Source organism: Poecilia formosa, unplaced genomic scaffold, assembly GCF_000485575.1.
Source record: "Poecilia formosa unplaced genomic scaffold, Poecilia_formosa-5.1.2 Scaffold171, whole genome shotgun sequence".
Lineage (NCBI taxonomy): Eukaryota > Metazoa > Chordata > Actinopteri > Cyprinodontiformes > Poeciliidae > Poecilia > Poecilia formosa.
The window spans coordinates 654,754-679,787 of NW_006800110.1; the positions used below are offsets into that span (position 1 = coordinate 654,754).

General features: G+C 38.3%; 1 long non-coding RNA gene across 1 annotated transcript in view; it reads right to left on the minus strand.

The window, feature by feature from the left end:
- Nucleotides 1–244: 244 nt before the first annotated feature.
- LOC107837755 (uncharacterized) overlaps nucleotides 245–25,034 on the minus strand; it is an 89,737-nt gene continuing 64,947 nt past the window's right edge. Inside the window, exons 2-3 of the long non-coding RNA XR_001663799.1 lie at nucleotides 3,324–3,541; nucleotides 245–1,465 (exon numbers count right to left, since the gene is read on the minus strand). This is a non-coding gene — a long non-coding RNA (uncharacterized LOC107837755). The remainder of the gene's footprint in view (nucleotides 1,466–3,323; nucleotides 3,542–25,034) is intronic.

Below are 25,034 nucleotides of genomic sequence, written 5' to 3' on the forward strand. Positions count from 1 at the left end.
CGCTAAAATCTGACGCTACTCCATTTTAGTTTACATTTTGTGAATTATTGACTTCAGTGTCTTCTTCAGAGGTTTTCATGTTGTTTCCATCAGTGGTTCTTGGTGCAGCGCCCCCACAGGCGAGGAGGGGAACAGGCTTTTGAAAGAGTTTGCTTGGTTTGACCCAATGTGAAAAAGAACCAGAGCAGCTGAAAATGTAAGAAATGTTGAGACTTTGGTCCCCAATAACTAATCTACTGGACTATCAGGTGGCAAAACACATTTAATGATCCTGGAATACATTCAACAAGCACTTTAAGGATTTTTAAAAGCAAGTACTTTTGCTAGAGAACATTTTTGTTAGTACTTTTACTTAAGGACGCTGTTTGTTAAGTCTGATTTAGCATATATAGCTCATTTTTAACTGCTGCTGTTTCAGATAAAATCAAACTTTTTAAAGCTTTAAACACAAACGAGGGAATAAAAATCACCACAAAGTGAACAAACTTCACGTTTTACATGTTTGTATCTGGGGGTCGTCAGCCTGAACCTGCCTCCACACACAGGCAGCAGATAAAATGTGAGGCTTTGTGTGTCTGCAGACCTGCGAGCGAGCCTGGAGCTCCAACCCCGGCTGCTCGCGCTTTAATGCCACCCCTGGGACTCCGCCTCCCCTCCGCGCCCTCGTTCGGTCCAGGTGATTAGGAACTTAACGTCGCTCCCCCACCCATCCTCTCCGTTCGCTTACATCTCGGCATCAAGGGGGAATGAAGGTAATCCTCCGACAGTTTGCCAGGTGAGGTGAACGGCGCAGAAATGGAAGGAAGGAGGATGCGATTCATCATGAGGTTCCTTTCATTTGGCTCGCCTGGCACAGCTGTTTGAAATGGCACCCCTCGCCTGCAGACTTTGGGGAAGGGCGCTTTTATGAAGATGCATGAGTCGGAAAACAGACTATTAAAGTTAGTGAGAGTTCATTAACCTTGTAGAAGTAGGCTCTGGCTCCCATAAAGCTCCATATTTCAGGATTCCCACCATCATTTTTTATCATAAGTGCTCTTGGTGGCCTGATAGTTCATTTCACACGAGACAAGCATTAAATGAGACAAAGACAATAGGAGCAGGAGCCGCGCATGCAGCGGCTAATGACGGATTTTGTGGCCCGTTCGAGGGAATGTCAAGCGCTCAGACTTAGAACCACATCAAGCCGGGTCCAAATTAGAAAACACAGAAGGTAATCACAATCAGGGAAGCTGCTGGCAAGCCGGCGCGGTTAATCAACTCAGAGGGGCTCCGGAGCCGCGCGATTGGTCCAGGAGGAGAGCAGAACAAACACGGCGACCAACAGCCCAACCTTTAAGTTTCTCCACCATCTGTGAGAGTCGTCTGCTCTCCCGCGCCGCCGCCGTGCGCCAGGTTGTCATCGCCATCATCATTACCGATCAGACATCAACGTTTCCAATCCTGCAGAACGTCGCCGCCGCTCCTGCAGCGAAAGGAAACTAAAATAATCACAGAGATAAAGTGCCTGCACTGCAAAAACACAAAACATTCCCCATTTTTGGATTAGATTCTACTGCAAATACCTTCATACAAGTAACTTTAACAGGAGAGATAAGCTTGTTTTAAGTCAATAATTCCTTAAAAATTATTAGTTCCACTGGAAGATTAGTTCACTTATTAAAAAGGAAACATTTATTTTTATAAGTGAAATAATCTGCCAGTGGAACTAGTACTTTTTAAAACCAATGTTAAGGAATTATTGATGTAAAACAAGCTCCTATAGCTTGCTGGAAATTAATCTAGTTTTGTCTTATTTCAAGCACCATTTGCACCAAAACTAGACAAAAATACTTGGTAAGATTTAGTGATTTTGCAGTGTGGAGCTAAAATAAGCACAGATCTTCCCACAGATGAAGTTCTGTTTGGTTTCTGAGGAGAGCACTCGGAGCAAGTTGTGGCGTCCCCCTGCCAAATTACCGAGAAAACGATAATGACTAATTCTGAGCAGATGTGTGAGCAGGCTTAGGAAATGAAAAAAAGCTAATATATGCAAATCACGGCTATTATTTGAAAGTGAAGGGGGAGCAGACGCAGGCGCTCTCTGCGTGTTCGTTAAAGTGTGATTGCTGGATTTCTGGTGACTGATCGGAGCGTTAGCGGCTCTGAAACCACGTGACCATCGGAGGAGGCGCCGCCTCACCAGGCGCACATCAGCGTTAACTATCTGGGAAGGCAAATGATCCTCCGAAAACGGAGGATCCGTGGATGTGCCGGAGCTAATCGCTCAGCCCGACCCGGCCCCCCGCCGAGCCGCTTCCTGGAGAAACTCCCACTGAGCAGCAGAGGAGCAGCAGCTGCATCCGACTGCAGGAGATAAAGCTGCTGCTCTGCGAAGCCGTTCCAAACTAAACCTGCATCTGATGCTGCACAGATAGAAGAAATTACAAAAAAATTTACATTTACTACAGAGAAGCAAAATATGTCGTAAAAGAAAGAAAATAAACTCGGGTAGAAATATTTATTAACAGATTTTATAAGTCATGTTCCTGAATCAGTCAGGCTGCCATCTGGACCTCGTGTGTTTTGCATCAAAGCTTACAGAGTATCTTTTAGGATATTTAGAGAGTACTTCTCCGGAACGTAAAGGGAACCTAATACGTTAACATTTTGCATTTTTTTTACTTCCGTTTGCATCAAATGTTTTTAAAAACAAGCCAGGTATTGAAAGTAAAACATCCAGCTGGTTTTTGACAAAAACTTCATGTTTTTTGGTTTCTGGGAAATGAGTCATTTCAAAAACCTCCAGGTTGTTAACTTACAATCCATGGGCACTGATTGGCAGCGCTAAGCCCCGCCTCCTGGCTCTGATTGGTTGGTTTTGGTTCTTCACATGGAAACACAGATTATCTGTCTCATACTGTTTTGATGTGGACAGTTAAATATGTAAAAAACATTTTTTTTAATAAAAGTGAAGTGTCCTTTAGAAAATTAAAGTTTATTGGTTTTTGAGAGAGCGAACTTGCTCTTATTATGCCATTATCAGTATATTACTAGTAAAACGGCCTCAGAACAACAATATTATCGTTTATCTCAATAATCACAGGAACAGACCTGCTTTCATGCTTCCTAAGGTCCAGAAAAAGCTTTGAGCTTCTCCCATTTAGGACCTGATGAACAGTTTTAATGTTCCTGTCCTTCAAACTCCTGACCCAGGAGTTAAAAGTTCTCCTGAGCCGAGTCCGCTCCGTCCCTCCGGTCGTTAGCTGCTCCTTGTTGTAAACGAGGAGAATCTGTGTTTGTTTCTCAGTGAGCGTCCCGGTGCCGTTCAGCTCTGCACTCACCTGGCCAGCGCAGGACGCCGGGTCGTTATGCACATCCCGTCAGACGAGGAGAGCGATTACTTCCTGCTCCTTCATCCTCCTCCTCGTCTTCCTGCAGCGGTGCGGATGCGGTGGGTCCTTTCAGGACTCAGCTGTCCTGCCTGACTTGAGGCCAGATGATTAGGCGGCGGTCCAGAGCACAGCGCCCAGGTAAGCCGCCGCCGCCGCTCCGACTGGGCCTATCAAGCAGAGACAGGAGACGGGATTGAGATCGAATGCTTCCTGCAAAGCTCCGAGTCCGGCTGAATCCTGAAGCAGAAAATCTGGGCTTCACCTGCAGCAGGAGACGTTTAAACGCGGCCAAGTGGGGAGACAAAGCGGCAACATTCAGCAGGATTCATCCAGGGAATACCTTCAAGTGTTTTCATCCCCCAAAATCTAAACTTTAACTGTTGTCCTCCCTAATTAGCCTCTTTATTCACTTCTGTCCAGCTGTGACCAAAAACCAAAAACTCATTATTCATCATCATGGCTGGAATCAGCCTCATGACAGCCAGCTTAGAATAACAAATGAAAGAAACTCCAGTGACCTTGTTGTGTTTGTTGGAGACTAATAGCCAAACCCCACCGTTCATTTTGTTTTAAATATGCAAAAACACAACAAATGTTTCTGGTCTGGTTTCCAGGGCAAATACGTAAAATAGGACAAAACTTTCATTTCATTTGAATTTTTATGTCATTTACTCCAGCAAAAATAAGAATAGTTAAATTAGCAACTAAAGACTCATCAGTGAAAAGAAGGAGAAAGAATTACAGACTTGTAATATTTTACCAATGTTGACGTAAAAAGAAAATCAGCTCAGAAGACGTAAAAAAAATCAACGGAAAACTCTGAGATTTTGAGATTAATCTCAGAAATTTTCTAGAAAAAAAAAAAACAAGTTTGAGAAATCAAAACTGAAAACAGTTGAATAGAAAATGTCCATGTTTTTTCTAGAAATTGTTTTAGATTAATCTAAAAGTGTCTGAGTTTTTTCAAACTAATTTTCAACTTTTAAAAATCTGAAGTTTTTGCAGTAATGCTTATTTTTCTGCTCTCTGTAATGTGAGTAACAGTGTTTTCTGTCTGATGAGTTAAGTTAGGAACAAAATGCAACTTCAGATTAAAACTTTCTGGTTTCTGAGTTATTTTCCTCATTTGGATGTGGAAACCTGAAGCTTGGCTCCTTCTCGTAGGTCAGACGTTGAAATGTCAGTTAGTGATCGAAGTGACTGAAGTGGATATAAAATGAGATTATGAATCAGTTATTGTAAAGATAATTATGATGATTTTTTAAACATTGAGTTTTGGTTTGGCCAAGTTTTTAAACAAAATAATCAGGATAATAACGTCACCATCTGTTTGATTGGATGATTTCTGAACTCGTGTTGATTTAAACCTTTTATTTGTTCATCTTCAGACACGAGGAACTTTTCTGATCCGTTTCCTTTAAGCCGCACAGAGAAGGCCGTCTTCTACAATCAGCAGAGGTCGGATGTAAAGACAGAAGTTACATCTGAAGGATGAATTTTCCATTTTTAATTCCTCTAATCCCTTCAGGCTGAAATTTGATTTGCATTAACACGTTTCTTCCTTTCTTTTCAGCTCGACCTCCATGAACCTTTTATTTAAAGGTTATTGAAAAAGTGAAAAGAAGTGAACTTTAGCCTCAGCATCACCCTGATGTCTCTGGAGATGCTGAGGATCTCAGAAAGGCAGATTCTAGTGTTGCAATTATTGAATTAATGTATGCATAAAACACCCACATCCTGAGTTTAGAGTTAGAAACTTAGAGAAGCTGCAGCAGGAACAGGATGTTCAGATTCAAGGCTTCAATCCAAGGCTGGAATATAATAATGACAGAATAAATGTTTTACTTTTCGCGAAGACACAAAAAAACTCAGTTTATTGCAAATCAAATAAATGTAACTTTAACAAATAAAAGCAGATTTTTTGGGAGGACTGTGAGTGCGTTTTTTTATTTATTTATGTTTTTAAATTAATGCTTAACTCCGATTTTTTGCTAAAATCATATATATTTTTAAGGTCAGACTTCTCTGTTTACTGAATAAAACGTCGCACAGCAGCGCTCTGTTTACGGGAAGTTATAATATCCACCGTTTATGGATCAATTTCAGAGTTTATTCAGCATCGGCACAAGATCATAACAAGACGAAGGGAGTTAATAAGAAGAAAACACAACGAATATCAAGAGCCTGTTGATGGAAAGAAGAAGGAGCAGAGTGGTGAGAAAGGCACCATGAAAACGAGGAAGAAGTTCTGGAAACAAAAGCAACTAAATGGTAACTTTTTCACAGAAATGATCTCACAGTTCGTTCCATCAAATGAGAAAGATGAAAAACTGTTCAATCAAGTGGCATTGTGGCGTAAAACATAACGATGCATGATTTAAATATCTCTCTGACGAGGTGCCTCATAACTTGGACATGTTGTCTTAAATGTTCAATTTCCTTTTAACAATTATCTAAAGCGCTTATCTAAAGCGAGCCGGTCAGGGACATTACAATCATAATTAAACTATTTTTTTCCACTTTTTATGCAAAACAAGTATTTTTTCATCAGCCTCAAGGAAGTATTGACTTAAAGCAGCTCCTGTTTCTTTGCATAAAAGTTACTTGTAGTTATTTTTGTCTCATTTTGGTGTTTGCAATAAAAGCTAGACTAGTTTTTACAGTGACGCTTCTTACTTCCTGTTTGTGTATGAAATCTTGTTCATTTATAGTTTGACATCATCAGCGTAGAAATAAAACTCGATCTAAAAAGTGCATCATGACATCAGAATTGGCTCCAGCTCATTTTTTCTTTTTTTGGTAAAAAGGCTCGTATTTGATATGCAGGGAATGGAGGCAAATTGATGATTTCCATCCCGCCAGTCGTTCTCAGGAACATAAGCCGTGAATGAATGAGAAGATTTCAGTCAAGACGAGATTCTTGAGGTACAGAATGTGAAAAACGGTGTGGGTGCGCGCCGCGCCTCATATCTCACTTCCAAATCGAGTAATTTACAGAGGATATGGGAGAGCTGCCAGCGCGAGAATCTAACAGGACGTCTAACAAGGAAATATGGGGGAACAAATGCACCATCAGAGAACAATCCCGTACATATTCAGCATATTTACTGGAATATGTGTATTGATCAGGCAGTCTGACCTGCTTCTGTTGAAGCTCCGCCCACCGTGGCCACAGCCGTCGCCTCCTTGCTAACAATAGAAATGAGCGCACTTTTCCTCACACAGAAAAAGCTAAAAATATCAGCGGAAAAATGATTCCGCCCTCCTCCTCTGCGTTTGGATGAAGGGTAAAGTGTTCTGGAAATCTCTGTAAACCAAGATGTTCACCCGTGAAGCATTGTTTGTATTGTCTGACTGTAAACGCGCTTGAGCTGAGGAAGGATGACTAAAAGGCCATTTTCTGATTCATGGGTAATCCTCGCCGCCACGCTCCTGTGCAGCGCGCGCTCCTCCAAAGGAGAATGAAACGTTGCAGGGTTTTAACACAAATGTGCTTAATGTGTTTACGCGCCTGGAGGAAGCTGCTAGCTATAAACAGTGCAGAGTAAGCACTTCTGCAGGTGGGTTAGGAGCTAAGAACAATTAAATCATTACAGCTGCCTGTTGGTGGAAATTAATCCGTAATCATCCAACCTGAGATGGTATTTGGGCCAAAAACAAAAAAATCTCAAATATTCATCTGTAGTTTCTACTGTGAATCTATAAATACACTGAAAATAAGACAAAAATAACTTTTTCAGCAAGATATGGGAAAAGTTTGAGTAACACTGGCAGATTATTTCCAATGATACAGATTAAATAATCTGCTAGTGGAATTAGTATATTCCATTAAGGAAAGGAAATGTTTAAGGTAAAGCTGCTACATCCTGCTGGAAACTTACTTCCAGGTTAGTTTGGTCTTAATTCAAGTGTACTGACATATTTGCAGTAGAAACTGGAGGAAATGGTTGTAAGTTTTTGTTTTTGCAGCAGTTATACCGACTTCTGTTCTGCAAAAACACAAAATCTTACAAGTATTTTTTGTCTAGATTTATTGTACAAAAAGAGAAAAGAAACATTTTTAATGTTTGGTTTAAAATGAGAGTGATTTCATTTTCTGATGGATTATAAACTTTTTAATGTTTTTTACTCTTTTTATGTGTTGCAGTTCTTGATTTCGTTCAGTTACGTCAGGAAAAAGGAAAGGATCTCTTCTGACAGACATTTTGTTTTTATCACAGGAAGAGACTCAGCAACAGGAATATTAAATCAATTATAAAAAAGCTGGAGGTGATTTTTTTTTAAGGAAGACAAAGGCGGGTTTCTGCACATGGGACGGCGAGAGCTGAAGGCCGTGTTCTTTATAAATATCCAGTGATATTTTAAAAGCTTCCCACAGGTTGATTGCTTGTTAAATGTCAAGAGAGAGACATCGTCTCAGGGGACCAAACAGTTTTCCTCTTGAATTTATAATTACAATCAGCCTTTCTCAAAAGACCCGGGTTCTTCACTCTGGAAATTGGCTATTTTTCTCCCGAAACATAATGTGCGTAATTCCTCCTGAAGACCAGATTTAACCCCTTCGGATTCATCATTGTTTGGCGAGAAAAGGTTCATGTAACCACAGTAATTCTAGTAATTTCCATCAGTGCAATGTCACATAAATCCAATGTCAAATTGAAGCTTTTTCAAAGTTTTGCTGTTGATCCAAAGTCCAACTTCAGTTCTGAGTTGCTAACAGTCGATTGACGTATCGAAGGTAACGTCCTTTCCATTCAGCTGTGAGTCTGAAAAGTAAATATGTACCAAGAGCTGCTGAGGTTCCACTTTAGTCCAATTAACCGAAGACGAGGCCATAAGCCGTGAACAGAGAAATAATTAAAACAGTCAGTGGGAAATGTAATGATTAGAGCAGCAACATGTGACGACATAATAACGGTCATTAATCAAAACTCTACACGGCTCATCGACCCAAACCATGGATTTCATCAAGGCGGCCATTTTCCCACGAGAAACTACTTCCTGCCAAGTAGTGGTGGAGTTGATTTTAAAGGGTTTAATACAAACACTGGATGGACGTAACAAACCCAACAGGATTTCAGCAAACATGCAGATTCCAGGAGTTTGTTTCTGTTATTAATGTTTTCTTTGCTTTTTGTCCATTTTGGTTTGGAAGAGTGGAAAAGTTCACTACACTGCAAAAATACAAAACCTTACCAAGTATTTTTGGTCTAGTAGACTTGAGATGAGGCAAAGCTAAAATACAAGAAACAAGAGACAAGAGATTGTTTTAAGTAAAGAATTAATAATGATTTCATTGGTAAATTATTTCACTTATAATAAGACGTTTTCCATGTTATAAGTGAAATAATCTGCCAATAGAACAAATACTTTTAGAAATCAATATTAAGGAATCACTGACTTAAAAGAAGCTCATATTTTTGCTGAAAAGTTATTAAAACTATGTTAGTTTTGACTTATTTTAAGTGTACTGAAATATTTGCACTAGAAACTAAATCAAAAATACTTGGTAAGATTTTGTGTTTTTGCAGTGTTTCATCTCATTTTTATCTATTAAATTAAACTGATTTATTGATTGATACAACCTCACCACATCACTTGGCAGGTGCAAACTGAGATAATTTCTACATCTTTAATTATGGGAAACACATTAAAATCTTCTTACAATAGAGAATGTTGGTATCAAAGGTAGTATTGATAAATTAATTCATATTTTCTTTTTCCTTTCCTGTTATTTTACACCAGAAAAAGCTCATCAACATGATTTTACTCTTTTTACTAAAATTGACAAATTTTTCTCTGTTTTTCCATCAAGGCCAAAAACAATTGCAAACATTATGAGTTTAATGTTTCCCAACAAAAAAAAAAAATCAAACAATTTTATCTTTTGTTTACAGTTGAGTTTAAAAAAAAAGTAGCTACTTCTGGCTTGACAATTTTGCCACAAAAAGTTTATTAAAAACTTCAACCTGACTGAGAAGTTTGGAGGCAGATTTGATAAAAGTTAGAGGTTTAAAGTTCTCTGTGATGCTGCCAGGATGGAGGTTTTACCAGCAGGGGGTATCCGACAGGAATCCGATTAATTTTATTAATTTATTCTACAGGTAAGCATGATGGATCTTTACAAACTCTTTAACAAAACTTTGGAAGTTCAAATCTGAAAAATCTCCAGATCTCTGCATGAGCCGGCACAAGAGACTCTTAGGTAATCACAGTTTCATTGCAAATCACTTGAAAGATTTGAATGTGTGGATTAATGAACTTTAATTTGAAAACATGAAAAAAATGTCAGGAAAGTTTTTTCAGAATCCTGAAGTCTCATTTTCTTACACGGATTTTACCTGAGACACTCAAATGTTGGGTTTTTGGCTGAAAAATGGCAAAAAAAATGAATAAAATAAAATAAAATGCATCAAATCTTTAAAATTCTGCAACAGAAAAATTAGGTTGACAAAAATATATCAAAATTTTATAGTTTGGAATGTTTCTTTTTCCAATATAAAACTGAGATAAGATGTCTTTTTATCATCTTTAAATATCTGTTTTTTTATGTCGTGAAGAAGGAAGTTGCACTCAGTGTTTTTTTTAAAGGTTTCTTGGTGGAGCGCCCCCACAGGTGAGGAGGGGAACAGCTTTTCCAAAGAGCAGCAGCTGAAAATGTAACAAATGTTGCAACTTTGGTGGCAAATCGAACCAAATCTATCAAGTGCAGAACCATCCTAAATGATAACCAGAAAATGGCTGGATTGTTTTTAGCACTTGGACCGCTTCTAGAAGCTGAGGAGACCCAAAAGAAGTAAAAAAAATGCAAAAATGCTAAATTTTCATAATGGTTCCCTTTTCAAAAATGTATACTGTATAATCAGCTCCATCCTTAAAAAGTACAGCCAGATTTCAAAATGAATCCAAATCCTTCAGTGGCTCTTAGTGTAGCGACCCTACAGGTCAGGAGGGGAACAGGTGTTTCAACAGTTGTTTGACACAGTGACCCACAGCAGCTCAAAATGTAACAAATGTTGCATCTTTGGTCCCAAATCAAACCGAATCTTCTGGACTATCAGGTGGGAAAACACCTTCAAACTCATCTAAACATTAAAATCTTTGGTTTTTGCTCTGAGTAGCGTCTCTGTAACCTGAAGGTATTTTCTCCAATCAACCCCCTGAATCAAGAAATAAACCTTCACAACGTCTACATTTGATTATTCCTGCTCCTAATCAAGGCGGCGATCCGTTCCTGCTGTAACAGCAGCGGAGCCCACTCCAGCGCGCTTGATGCGGACGCACGCTGTTAATAATTTGTCTAAAAACAGACCTCATCCAGAGGTGAGCGCCTTTGATATTCAGCCTGCCGGGCGGCAGCAGGCGTGTCAGAGTGCATCATGTCCAGCGTCCTGCGGAGAGGATCCACGTCAGACGCCCTGCTGTAATGGCCTGTAATTAGAGAGCTGATTAGCAGAACTAACGACCCGGGAAGCGATCCCCTCTCTCATATCTCTGTCTTTGGGATGACGCTGCAGGGGCTGACGGGGGGCGGCGATGGCTGTTCTCGTTAACCGAGTGAACAGAAATCCAGGTGGATGGGAGGTGGAGGTGGCTCTTTGTATGCAGCGCCGGCCGCCGCAGGGTAATAGGTGGCTCTGGGCGCATCAGATGGAGAATAACAGTGGTGATTATCTTCTCTACCTCCTTGAAGTAATAGATGAAAGCCTCACCATCATGTAATAGGCTACTTAAGTCTGTCAAGGCAGGAGAAATTTCCAGCCTGTCCTTACTCGCCCGGCTGCTTTCTCCCATTTTTTGTGGTTAAATATGCTTTGTCTGAATGACCCTGGTCATCAGACGCTCTCTTCCTTCTCTGACATGATGATAATCATAAAAACAGAAAAACACACAGGAAATGTGCTTTTAGTTCCCTTCAGGCTAAATCCCAGCAATCAGGAGTCATTTAGAATATGCCAGGCGGGAATAATCACAGTGATATCCACACTATGACATCACTAATGAGGCGGAAGAGAGGGACAAACCCCGAGGTGAACGAGGCGGATAAACGGGTTTGTTCTGCACAGAGACGGCATGGCGGATGTTTTCGGCAAATCACTTAGCATCAAAGCTGCAATTCTGGAGGAGAGGAGGCTAGTTGTTGCAGTAATGACAGCCTGCGCAGAGCCAGGCAAAACTAATCGCACCCAATAAAACGACGACGCTTTTCTGTCACAACGAAACCACAGACTGCTTTACTTCAACAGGATCTGATGTGATAAATGAGCTACAAGATGAGCTGGTTTCATTTTGCTTCTTCAAATTAAATTCACTTTGTTTTGTTTTGTGGAGCAAAGTTTTAAAAATAGCAGTAAATGTTTCCAGAGGTCACCAAAGGTCAACAAGCAAACACATTTCATGTCAATCAACTGTGCTAAAAAATTCAGCAACACAAATGAAAAAAGAGGAAAATTAGTAATGATTGAATACTAAATTCACAAAAACATTCACAGAAAATTAGTTTTCTCTACTCAACAACAAACTAAGCATGAAATATATTAATTAAACAAACAGATTTTTTTGTAGTAAAGTAATGTGTTAATCATTGTAGGTCCAAAATTTTAGAACAGTTTTGCATTTTTCTGTTATAGAAGGAAAGGCAACCACTTAACTAGTTTAGTTTGGTGCTTATTAAAGAAAACTAAAAAAAGATTTAGTCTATTCTCAAGAATAAAAACATGACCGAGGTCTCTCTCTATTTGAAAATTTGTAAGAAAGTAATTAAAAGCGGATTTATGTGGACCAAACTCTGCTTTACTGTCCAAATCATTTCCGATCTCGAAAACTTAGTTATTAAAAGATAAATACTTTGTGTTGTTTCTAACACTTCTCTGAGGAGATTTTAATTTCTGGGATATAGTTTTGTCCTAAGTGGAAAAAAAGTCTCCATCTTACACAAAGTCCGTTCAGGGGCCACAAACGGCCCCCAGGCCTCAGTTTGGACACCAGGATATGTTCTGTTTGGAGCCGACCTCGTTGGACTAAACGGTGCAGAAATCAAATAAAGATTACAGCCATGCAACAATCAAGTCAAACTTCATCATCCTGCAGCTTCTGCACAAAACGTTGCTCTAAATCAACACATCCCACTGAGGCGCCATTTCTTTTTAACTAAGAACCGCGCTCAACCAGACACAACCCATTATCCCGTTATTGGCTCCGGCGGGGCGGTTAGCGGGGTGAAAATGTGTCCCCAGGAGTCGTTTCGGTTCTCTGGATTCTCCATCGCAGCTCGTTTTCCCAACAACGCCTGGGTGAAAGTAATGTTCAGTTAAAACTGAGGGGTTCCCCGATCTGATCAACACCTGAACCAAATGGTTTCACTAACTCCTCAGCATGTTAGCAGGTTCTACAGGGAGCTGCTAACGAGTCATTTATCCGATTCAGGTGTACTGAAGCAGAAAAACAAAAACACGGCTGTGTGGAACCAATGAATTATATTTTAATCTTAAACAGCAGACTGACCCTCTGCAGGTGACGTCTCTCTTCAGAAAGTGTCGCACGCCATCATGGCAGATGTCAAAATTCTAGTAAAGCTAGAAAAAAAGTTTGTAGCTTCATACTGCTTTTATTTTGTTGATTTCACTGTAAAACCTATCATAGGGTCAGCTGCAAAAACAGACAAAGATGCAAACCAAACTTGTCATTTTATTGTAGATGTTTAGGAAAGCAGACGGTGACAGAAGCAGCCGTCAGTCATAAAGACTGGCTTTTTACAAAGTAAGAAGGTTAATGTTCGTATAAGTTACTAAGATGCAATTAAATATTGCTTTATCATGCTGAAATACAGTTAAATCGTTTTAGCCGTTTTCCTAAACGAGCTACTACTGCCATTAAAAAATTACTTAATTGATAACTAGGATCAATTAAATGCATGATCAGACAAAATGATCATTATTTTGTAAAGTGCCTTAAGGTGATGAGTTGTGAACCAACCCAAAATACACCAGCGGTTAGCTGCTAGCCAGCGGGAAACTAGCATGCTAGCTAGCGGGAAACTAGCATGCTAGCACTGAAATGCCTCTTCAGCAGGTATTCAGCTATTACAGTTTAGCAGTTAGCTTCGAAGTTAGTGGGGCAACTAGCATGCTAGCGCCAAATGCTAACGCAGTAAAACAGTTATTAACTCAAAATATTGTTAGACTGATAAAAACTTTATGGGAATCTTCTCCATGTGCTCAGTGGATGTTAATTTAGAATTTATTTTCTTATATTATGATACATTAATTTTATAATATTGCAAAGCATCTTTAAGTACCTAGAAAAGTGCTGCACATAAATTATTACTGTTATTGCTCTGTTAATCTAAAACATACAATCCCAATAAAATGAAATTGTTAGTTTATTATGTGACAAATCATTAAAAATGAAGAGGTGTCAATACTTTAAAAAGGTGCTGTGTTAGAAAGGTTGTAAAACATTTTTAAAATTATTATTATTGTCTGTAAAATGTTGATTTATGCATAACATTTTATCGCCTCTCAGAATTTATCTCTAAAATTGTTTGTTTTTGTATTTTCCTCCAGAATTTGGAAGCTTTCATCAAATAATTTAAAGAAATATGGCTCCAAAATACTCCACATCATAACAACACGGGTTTAAAATGCAGTTTTTCCACTTTGTTGAGTGTCATTGTGGGGAAAATGCCTGCCTTTTGCTCCAGGACAAAGAGAAACAGCATCAACCGCCCACATCAACTCCAGATCCACATGCAGTAAAGCATGTCGCTGTGTGAAGTAAAGCACGCGTCTCCGGCTGACACGCTACCTGGCTACAACAGGCAGGCATTACAGCCTGCAGACAAATCATACTGGTGTTTATTATGGCTTCCTGCAAAGTGCATTCAAAAGAGGTGAGAAGTGCTTTCAGTGTCCAGTAAATTGTATATATATTGTCAAGCTTTACTTTAGTTTTTTATATTTATACAAACCCACATCCGTGTGATGACTGTATGGTCATGGTAAAAAGATTTTTCCCAGAGAAAAATGTTGGTTTTTGACCAGTTTACAGCGGCATGAAAGATCATGCAGGATTTTTAACCTTTAATGTTTAAAATCATCCAATAATTTTTTTTATTTCAGCCAAAGGTGCCCTGAGTAAATATAAAAAGTTTTTTGTTTTTATCCAAACGGATGTAGGTCGATATAAAAAACCCTGTGAATTCACAAATTCACTGTAATTAGACACATTTGCAAGCAGCCAAAATGTTAATAAAATGTTTGTCTTTTTACTGCCTAACCTTTATAATCAATAAATTACTTAAACGGAACCCGTCAGACATCATGAAGTAGACCAGTAGATCTAAAAAACAACACCTGATCTAAGGAGAAAAAGTCAAACTAACAGTCTGGAAAGGATTTAAAACGTCTTTCTACTCAGTTCCAATATTCCCATTTCTAATAAGTGGTATTTTTAGTTTACATTCATTCTTTATTTACTAAATTATAGACTGAATGTACTTTTGGGAACAGATGAAATAATTGTGATGTCCTTTCTGTTAATTTTGCAGCATCTTGCTGTTCCTCAAGAATTTNAGCATCGGCACAAGATCATAACAAGACGAAGGGAGTTAATAAGAAGAAAACACAACGAATATCAAGAGCCTGTTGATGGAAAGAAGAAGGAGCAAAGTGGTGAGAAAGGCACCATGAAAACGAGGAAGAAGTTCTGGAAACAAAAGCAACTAAATGGTAACTTTTTCACAGAAATGATCTCACAGTTCGTTCCATCAAATGAGAAAGATGAAAAACTGTTCAATCAAGTGGCATTGTGGCGTAAAACATAACGATGCATGATTTAAATATCTCTCTGACGAGGTGCCTCATAACTTGGACATGTTGTCTTAAATGTTCAATTTCCTTTTAACAATTATCTAAAGCGCTTATCTAAAGCGAGCCGGTCAGGGACATTACAATCATAATTAAACTATTTTTTTCCACTTTTTATGCAAAACAAGTATTTTTTCATCAAACTCAAGGACGTATTGACTTAAAGCAGCTCCTGTTTCTTTGCATAAAAGTTACTTGTAGTTATTTTTGTCTCATTTTGGTGTTTGCAATAAAAGCTAGACTAGTTTTTACAGTGAAGCTTCTTACTTCCTGTTTGTGTATGAAATCTTGTTCATTTATAGTTTGACATCATCAGCGTAGAAATAAAACTCGATCTAAAAAGTGCATCATGACATCAGAATTGGCTCCAGCTCATTTTTTCTTTTTTTGGTAAAAAGGCTCGTATTTGATATGCAGGGAATGGAGGCAAATTGATGATTTCCATCCCGCCAGTCGTTCTCAGGAACATAAGCCGTGAATGAATGAGAAGATTTCAGTCAAGACGAGATTCTTGAGGTACAGAATGTGAAAAACGGTGTGGGTGCGCGCCGCGCCTCATATCTCACTTCCAAATCGAGTAATTTACAGAGGATATGGGAGAGCTGCCAGCGCGAGAATCTAACAGGACGTCTAACAAGGAAATATGGGGGAACAAATGCACCATCAGAGAACAATCCCGTACATATTCAGCATATTTACTGGGAACATGTGTATTGATCAGGCAGTCTGACCTGCTTCTGTTGAAGCTCCGCCCACCGTGGCCACAACCGTCGCCTCCTTTGCCAACAATAGAAATGAACGCACTTTTCCTCACACAGAAAAAGCTAAAAATATCAGCGGAAAAATGATTCCGCCCTCCTCCTCTGCGTTTGGATGAAGGGTAAAGTGTTCTGGAAATCTCTGTAAACCAAGATGTTCACCCGTGAAGCATTGTTTGTATTGTCTGACTGTAAACGCGCTTGAGCTGAGGAAGGATGACTAAAAGGCCATTTTCTGATTCATGGGTAATCCTCGCCGCCACGCTCCTGTGCAGCGCGCGCTCCTCCAAAGGAGAATGAAACGTTGCAGGGTTTTAACACAAATGTGCTTAATGTGTTTACGCGCCTGGAGGAAGCTGCTAGCTATAAACAGTGCAGAGTAAGCACTTCTGCAGGTGGGTTAGGAGCTAAGAACAATTAAATCATTACAGCTGCCTGTTGGTGGAAATTAATCCGTAATCATCCAACCTGAGATGGTATTTGGGCCAAAAACAAAAAAATCTTAACTATTTATCTGTAGTTTCTACTGTGTATCTATAAATACACTGGAAATAAGACAAAAATAACTTTTTCAGCAAGATATGGGAAAAGTTTGAGTAACACTGGCAGATTATTTCCAATGTTACAGATTAAATAATCTGCTAGTGGAATTAGTATATTCCATTAAGGAAAGGAAATGTTTAAGGTAAAGCTGCTACATCCTGCTGGAAACTTACTTCCAGGTTAGTTTGGTCTTAATTCAAGTGTACTGAGATATTTGCAGTAGAAACTGGAGGAAATGGTTGTAAGTTGTTGTTTTTGCAACAGTTATACCGACTTCTGTTCTGCAAAAACACAAAATCTTACAAGTATTTTTTGTCTAGATTTATTGTACAAAAAGAGAAAAGAAACATTTTTAATGTTTGGTTTAAAATGAGAGTGATTTCATTTTCTGATGGATTATAAACTTTTTAATGTTTTTTACTCTTTTTATGTGTTGCAGTTCTTGATTTCGTTCAGTTACGTCAGGAAAAAGGAAAGGATCTCTTCTGACAGACATTTTGTTTTTATCACAGGAAGAGACTCAGCAACAGGAATATTAAATCAATTATAAAAAAGCTGGAGGTGATTTTTTTTTAAGGAAGACAAAGGCGGGTTTCTGCACATGGGACGGCGAGAGCTGAAGGCCGTGTTCTTTATAAATATCCAGTGATATTTTAAAAGCTTCCCACAGGTTGATTGCTTGTTAAATGTCAAGAGAGAGACATCGTCTCAGGGGACCAAACAGTTTTCCTCTTGAATTTATAATTACAATCAGCCTTTCTCAAAAGACCCGGGTTCTTCACTCTGGAAATTGGCTATTTTTCTCCCGAAACATAATGTGCGTAATTCCTCCTGAAGACCAGATTTAACCCCTTCGGATTCATCATTGTTTGGCGAGAAAAGGTTCATGTAACCACAGTAATTCTAGTAATTTCCATCAGTGCAATGTCACATAAATCCAATGTCAAATTGAAGCTTTTTCAAAGTTTTGCTGTTGATCCAAAGTCCAACTTCAGTTCTGAGTTGCTAACAGTCGATTGACGTATCGAAGGTAACGTCCTTTCCATTCAGCTGTGAGTCTGAAAAGTAAATATGTACCAAGAGCTGCTGAGGTTCCACTTTAGTCCAATTAACCGAAGACGAGGCCATAAGCCGTGAACAGAGAAATAATTAAAACAGTCAGTGGGAAATGTAATGATTAGAGCAGCAACATGTGACGACATAATAACGGTCATTAATCAAAACTCTACACGGCTCATCGACCCAAACCATGGATTTCATCAAGGCGGCCATTTTCCCACGAGAAACTACTTCCTGCCAAGTAGTGGTGGAGTTGATTTTAAAGGGTTTAATACAAACACTGGATGGACGTAACAAACCCAACAGGATTTCAGCAAACATGCAGATTCCAGGAGTTTGTTTCTGTTATTAATGTTTTCTTTGCTTTTTGTCCATTTTGGTTTGGAAGAGTGGAAAAGTTCACTACACTGCAAAAATACAAAACCTTACCAAGTATTTTTGGTCTAGTAGACTTGAGATGAGGCAAAGCTAAAATACAAGAAACAAGAGACAAGAGATTGTTTTAAGTAAAGAATTAATAATGATTTCATTGGTAAATTATTTCACTTATAATAAGACGTTTTCCATGTTATAAGTGAAATAATCTGCCAATAGAACAAATACTTTTAGAAATCAATATTAAGGAATCACTGACTTAAAAGAAGCTCATATTTTTGCTGAAAAGTTATTAAAACTATGTTAGTTTTGACTTATTTTAAGTGTACTGAAATATTTGCACTAGAAACTAAATCAAAAATACTTGGTAAGATTTTGTGTTTTTGCAGTGTTTCATCTCATTTTTATCTATTAAATTAAACTGATTTATTGATTGATACAACCTCACCACATCACTTGGCAGGTGCAAACTGAGATAATTTCTACATCTTTAATTATGGGAAACACATTAAAATCTTCTTACAATAGAGAATGTTGGTATCAAAGGTAGTATTGATAAATTAATTCATATTTTCTTTTTCCTTTCCTGTTATTTTACACCAGAAAAAGCTCATCAACATGATTTTACTCTTTTTACTAAAATTGACAAATTTTTCTCTGTTTTTCCATCAAGGCCAAAAACAATTGCAAACATTATGAGTTTAATGTTTCCCAACAAAAAAAAAAAATCAAACAATTTTATCTTTTGTTTACAGTTGAGTTTAAAAAAAAAGTAGCTACTTCTGGCTTGACAATTTTGCCACAAAAAGTTTATTAAAAACTTCAACCTGACTGAGAAGTTTGGAGGCAGATTTGATAAAAGTTAGAGGTTTAAAGTTCTCTGTGATGCTGCCAGGATGGAGGTTTTACCAGCAGGGGGTATCCGACAGGAATCCGATTAATTTTATTAATTTATTCTACAGGTAAGCATGATGGATCTTTACAAACTCTTTAACAAAACTTTGGAAGTTCAAATCTGAAAAATCTCCAGATCTCTGCATGAGCCGGCACAAGAGACTCTTAGGTAATCACAGTTTCATTGCAAATCACTTGAAAGATTTGAATGTGTGGATTAATGAACTTTAATTTGAAAACATGAAAAAAATGTCAGGAAAGTTTTTTCAGAATCCTGAAGTCTCATTTTCTTACACGGATTTTACCTGAGACACTCAAATGTTGGGTTTTTGGCTGAAAAATGGCAAAAAAAATGAATAAAATAAAATAAAATGCATCAAATCTTTAAAATTCTGCAACAGAAAAATTAGGTTGACAAAAATATATCAAAATTTTATAGTTTGGAATGTTTCTTTTTCCAATATAAAACTGAGATAAGATGTCTTTTTATCATCTTTAAATATCTGTTTTTTTATGTCGTGAAGAAGGAAGTTGCACTCAGTGTTTTTTTTAAAGGTTTCTTGGTGGAGCGCCCCCACAGGTGAGGAGGGGAACAGCTTTTCCAAAGAGCAGCAGCTGAAAATGTAACAAATGTTGCAACTTTGGTGGCAAATCGAACCAAATCTATCAAGTGCAGAACCATCCTAAATGATAACCAGAAAATGGCTGGATTGTTTTTAGCACTTGGACCGCTTCAAGAAGCTGAGGAGACCCAAACAAAGTAAAAAAAAAAATGCAAAAATGCTAAATTTTCATAATAGTTCCCTTTTCAAAAAGGTATACTGTATAATCAGCTCCAACCTTAAAAAGTACAGTCAGATTTCAAAATGAATCCAAATCCTTCAGTGGTTCTTAGTGTAGCGCCCCTACAGGTCAGGAGGGGAACAGGTGTTTCAACAGTTGTTTGACACAGTGACCCACAGCAGCTCAACATCTAACAAATGTTGCATCTTTGGTCCCAAATCAAACCGAATCTTCTGGACTATCCGGTGTGAAAATACCTTCAAACTCATCTAAACATTAAAATCTTTGGTTTTTGCTCTGAGTAGCGTCTCTGTAACCTGAAGGTATTTTCTCCAATCAACCCCCTGAATCAAGAAATAAACCTTCACAACGTCTACATTTGATTATTCCTGCTCCTAATCAAGGCGGCGATCCGTTCCTGCTGTAACAGCAGCGGAGCCCACTCCAGCGCGCTTGATGCGGACGCACGCTGTTAATAATTTGTCTAAAAACAGACCTCATCCAGAGGTGAGCGCCTTTGATATTCAGCCTGCCGGGCGGCAGCAGGCGTGTCAGAGTGCATCATGTCCAGCGTCCTGCGGAGAGGATCCACGTCAGACGCCCTGCTGTAATGGCCTGTAATTAGAGAGCTGATTAGCAGAACTAACGACCCGGGAAGCGATCCCCTCTCTCATATCTCTGTCTTTGGGATGACGCTGCAGGGGCTGACGGGGGGCGGCGATGGCTGTTCTCGTTAACCGAGTGAACAGAAATCCAGGTGGATGGGAGGTGGAGGTGGCTCTTTGTATGCAGCGCCGGCCGCCGCAGGGTAATAGGTGGCTCTGGGCGCATCAGATGGAGAATAACAGTGGTGATTATCTTCTCTACCTCCTTGAAGTAATAGATGAAAGCCTCACCATCATGTAATAGGCTACTTAAGTCTGTCAAGGCAGGAGAAATTTCCAGCCTGTCCTTACTCGCCCGGCTGCTTTCTCCCATTTTTTGTGGTTAAATATGCTTTGTCTGAATGACCCTGGTCATCAGACGCTCTCTTCCTTCTCTGACATGATGATAATCATAAAAACAGAAAAACACACAGGAAATGTGCTTTTAGTTCCCTTCAGGCTAAATCCCAGCAATCAGGAGTCATTTAGAATATGCCAGGCGGGAATAATCACAGTGATATCCACACTATGACATCACTAATGAGGCGGAAGAGAGGGACAAACCCCGAGGTGAACGAGGCGGATAAACGGGTTTGTTCTGCACAGAGACGGCATGGCGGATGTTTTCGGCAAATCACTTAGCATCAAAGCTGCAATTCTGGAGGAGAGGAGGCTAGTTGTTGCAGTAATGACAGCCTGCGCAGAGCCAGGCAAAACTAATCGCACCCAATAAAACGACGACGCTTTTCTGTCACAACGAAACCACAGACTGCTTTACTTCAACAGGATCTGATGTGATAAATGAGCTACAAGATGAGCTGGTTTCATTTTGCTTCTTCAAATTAAATTCACTTTGTTTTGTTTTGTGGAGCAAAGTTTTAAAAGTATCAGTAAATGTTTCCAGAGGTCATCAAAGGTCAACAAGCAAACACATTTCATGTCAATCAACTGTGCTAAAAAAATTCAGCAACACAAATGAAAAAAGAGGAAAATTAGTAATGATTGAATACTAAATTCACACAAAGATTTACAGAAAATATGTTTTTTCTGCTCAACAACAAACTAAGCATGAAATATATTAATTAAACAAACAGATTTTTTTGTAGTAAAGTAATGTGTTAATCATTGTAGGTCCAAAATTTTAGAACAGTTTTGCATTTTTCTGTTATAGAAGGAAAGGCAACCACTTAACTAGTTTAGTTTGGTGCTTATTAAAGAAAACTAAAAAAAGATTTAGTCTATTCTCAAGAATAAAAACATGACCGAGGTCTCTCTCTATTTGAAAATTTGTAAGAAAGTAATTAAAAGCGGATTTATGTGGACCAAACTCTGCTTTACTGTCCAAATCATTTCCGATCTCGAAAACATAGTTATTAAAAGATAAATACTTTGTGTTGTTTCTAACATTTCTCTGAGGAGATTTTAATTTGTGGGATATAGTTTTGTCCTAATTGGAAAAAAAGTCTCCATCTTACACAAAGTCTGTTCAGGGGCCACAAACGGCCCCCAGGCCTCAGTTTGGACACCAGGATATGTTCTGTTTGGAGCCGACCTCGTTGGACTAAACGGTGCAGAAATCAAATAAAGATTACAGCCATGCAACAATCAAGTCAAACTTCATCATCCTGCAGCTTCTGCACAAAACGTTGCTCTAAATCAACACATCCCACTGAGGCGCCATTTCTTTTTAACTAAGAACCGCGCTCAACCAGACACAACCCATTATCCCGTTATTGGCTCCGGCGGGGCGGTTAGCGGGGTGAAAATGTGTCCCCAGGAGTCGTTTCGGTTCTCTGGATTCTCCATCGCAGCTCGTTTTCCCAACAACGCCTGGGTGAAAGTAATGTTCAGTTAAAACTGAGGGGTTCCCCGATCTGATCAACACCTGAACCAAATGGTTTCACTAACTCCTCAGCATGTTAGCAGGTTCTACAGGGAGCTGCTAACGAGTCATTTATCCGATTCAGGTGTACTGAAGCAGAAAAACAAAAACACGGCTGTGTGGAACCAATGAATTATATTTTAATCTTAAACAGCAGACTGACCCTCTGCAGGTGACGTCTCTCTTCAGAAAGTGTCGCACGCCATCATGGCAGATGTCAAAATTCTAGTAAAGCTAGAAAAAAAGTTTGTAGCTTCATACTGCTTTTATTTTGTTGATTTCACTGTAAAACTTATCGTAGGGTCAGCTGCAAAAACAGACAAAGATGCAAACCAAACTTGTCATTTTATTGTAGATGTTTAGGAAAGCAGACGGTGACAGAAGCAGCCGTCAGTCATAAAGACTGGCTTTTTACAAAGTAAGAAGGTTAATGTTCGTATAAGTTACTAAGATGCAATTAAATATTGCTTTGTCATGCTGAAATGCAGTTAAATCGTTTTAGCCGTTTTCCTAAACGAGCTACTACTGCCATTAAAAAATTACTTAATTGATAACTAGGATCAATTAAATGAATGATCAGACAAAATGATCATTATTTTGTAAAGTGCCTTAAGGTGATGAGTTGTGAACCAACCCAAAATACACCAGCGGTTAGCTGCTAGCTAGCGGGAAACTAGCATGCTAGCTAGCGGGAAACTAGCATGCTAGCACTGAAATGCCTCTTCAGCAGGTATTCAGCTATTACAGTTTAGCAGTTAGCTTCGAAGTTGGTGGGGCAACTAGCATGCTAGCGCCAAATGCTAATGCAGTAAAACAGTTATTAACTCAAAATATTGTTAGACTGATAAAAACGTCATGGGAATCTTCTCCATGTGCTCAGTGGATGTTAATTTAGAATTTATTTTCTTATATTATGATACATTAATTTTATAATATTGCAAAGCATCTTTAAGTACCTAGAAAAGTGCTGCACATAAATTATTACTGTTATTGCTCTGTTAATCTAAAACATACAATCCCAATAAAATGAAATTGTTAGTTTATTATGTGACAAATCATTAAAAATGAAGAGGTGTCAATACTTTAAAAAGGTGCTGTGTTAGAAAGGTTGTAAAACATTTTTAAAATTATTATTATTGTCTGTAAAATGTTGATTTATGCATAACATTTTATCGCCTCTCAGAATTTATCTCTAAAATTGTTTGTTTTTGTATTTTCCTCCAGAATTTGGAAGCTTTCATCAAATAATTTAAAGAAATATGGCTCCAAAATACTCCACATCATAACAACACGGGTTTAAAATGCAGTTTTTCCACTTTGTTGAGTGTCATTGTGGGGAAAATGCCTGCCTTTTGCTCCAGGACAAAGAGAAACAGCATCAACCGCCCACATCAACTCCAGATCCACATGCAGTAAAGCATGTCGCTGTGTGAAGTAAAGCACGCGTCTCCGGCTGACACGCTACCTGGCTACAACAGGCAGGCATTACAGCCTGCAGACAAATCATACTGGTGTTTATTATGGCTTCCTGCAAAGTGCATTCAAAAGAGGTGAGAAGTGCTTTCAGTGTCCAGTAAATTGTATATATATTGTCAAGCTTTACTTTAGTTTTTTATATTTATACAAACCCACATCCGTGTGATGACTGTATGGTCATGGTAAAAAGATTTTTCCCAGAGAAAAATGTTGGTTTTTGACCAGTTTACAGCGGCATGAAAGATCATGCAGGATTTTTAACCTTTAATGTTTAAAATCATCCAATAATTTTTTTTATTTCAGCCAAAGGTGCCCTGAGTAAATATAAAAAGTTTTTTGTTTTTATCCAAACGGATGTAGGTCGATATAAAAAACCCTGTGAATTCACAAATTCACTGTAATTAGACACATTTGCAAGCAGCCAAAATGTTAATAAAATGTTTGTCTTTTTACTGCCTAACCTTTATAATCAATAAATTACTTAAACGGAACCCGTCAGACATCATGAAGTAGACCAGTAGATCTAAAAAACAACACCTGATCTAAGGAGAAAAAGTCAAACTAACAGTCTGGAAAGGATTTAAAACGTCTTTCTACTCAGTTCCAATATTCCCATTTCTAATAAGTGGTATTTTTAGTTTACATTCATTCTTTATTTACTAAATTATAGACTGAATGTACTTTTGGGAACAGATGAAATAATTGTGATGTCCTTTCTGTTAATTTTGCAGCATCTTGCTGTTCCTCAAGAATTTGGGGAAAATATTCTGTGGGTTGATGTGACAGAAGTGAAACTTTTTGAATTCATATCTGACGTGATTCAGCTCTCTAACACAAATTCCTGAGTGGAGAAAATGAATGCAGCAGTTGGTAACCAAAAGCTCACAAATACTTGGGTTTGGCAAAAACTACAATACAAAATGAGTAAATATCTTTGTGCACTTAAAATAAGACAAAACTAACTTTTCACCAAGATATCAGTTTGTTTTATGTCAATAATTCCTTAATATTGATGAAAAAGATAATTTTATTTGTAACATAGTAAAATGTCTTGGTACAAGTGAAGTTATCAGCCAACAAAACTAAAACTTTTACTGACTTAAAAAAGCTCTTATTTCTTGCTGAAAAGTTACTTGTGAGTTAGTTTTGTCTTATTTTAAGTGCACGAAGATATTTACTTATTTTGAATTGTAGTTTTTGCCAAACCCAAGTGTCTGTGAGCTTTTGATCATGTCAGATATGAATTCAAAAAGTTTCACTTCTGTCACATCAACCCACAGAATATTTTCCCCAAATTCTTGAGGAACAGCAAGATGCTGCAAAATTAACAGAAAGGACATCACAATTATTTCATCTATTCCCAAAAGTACATTCCGTCT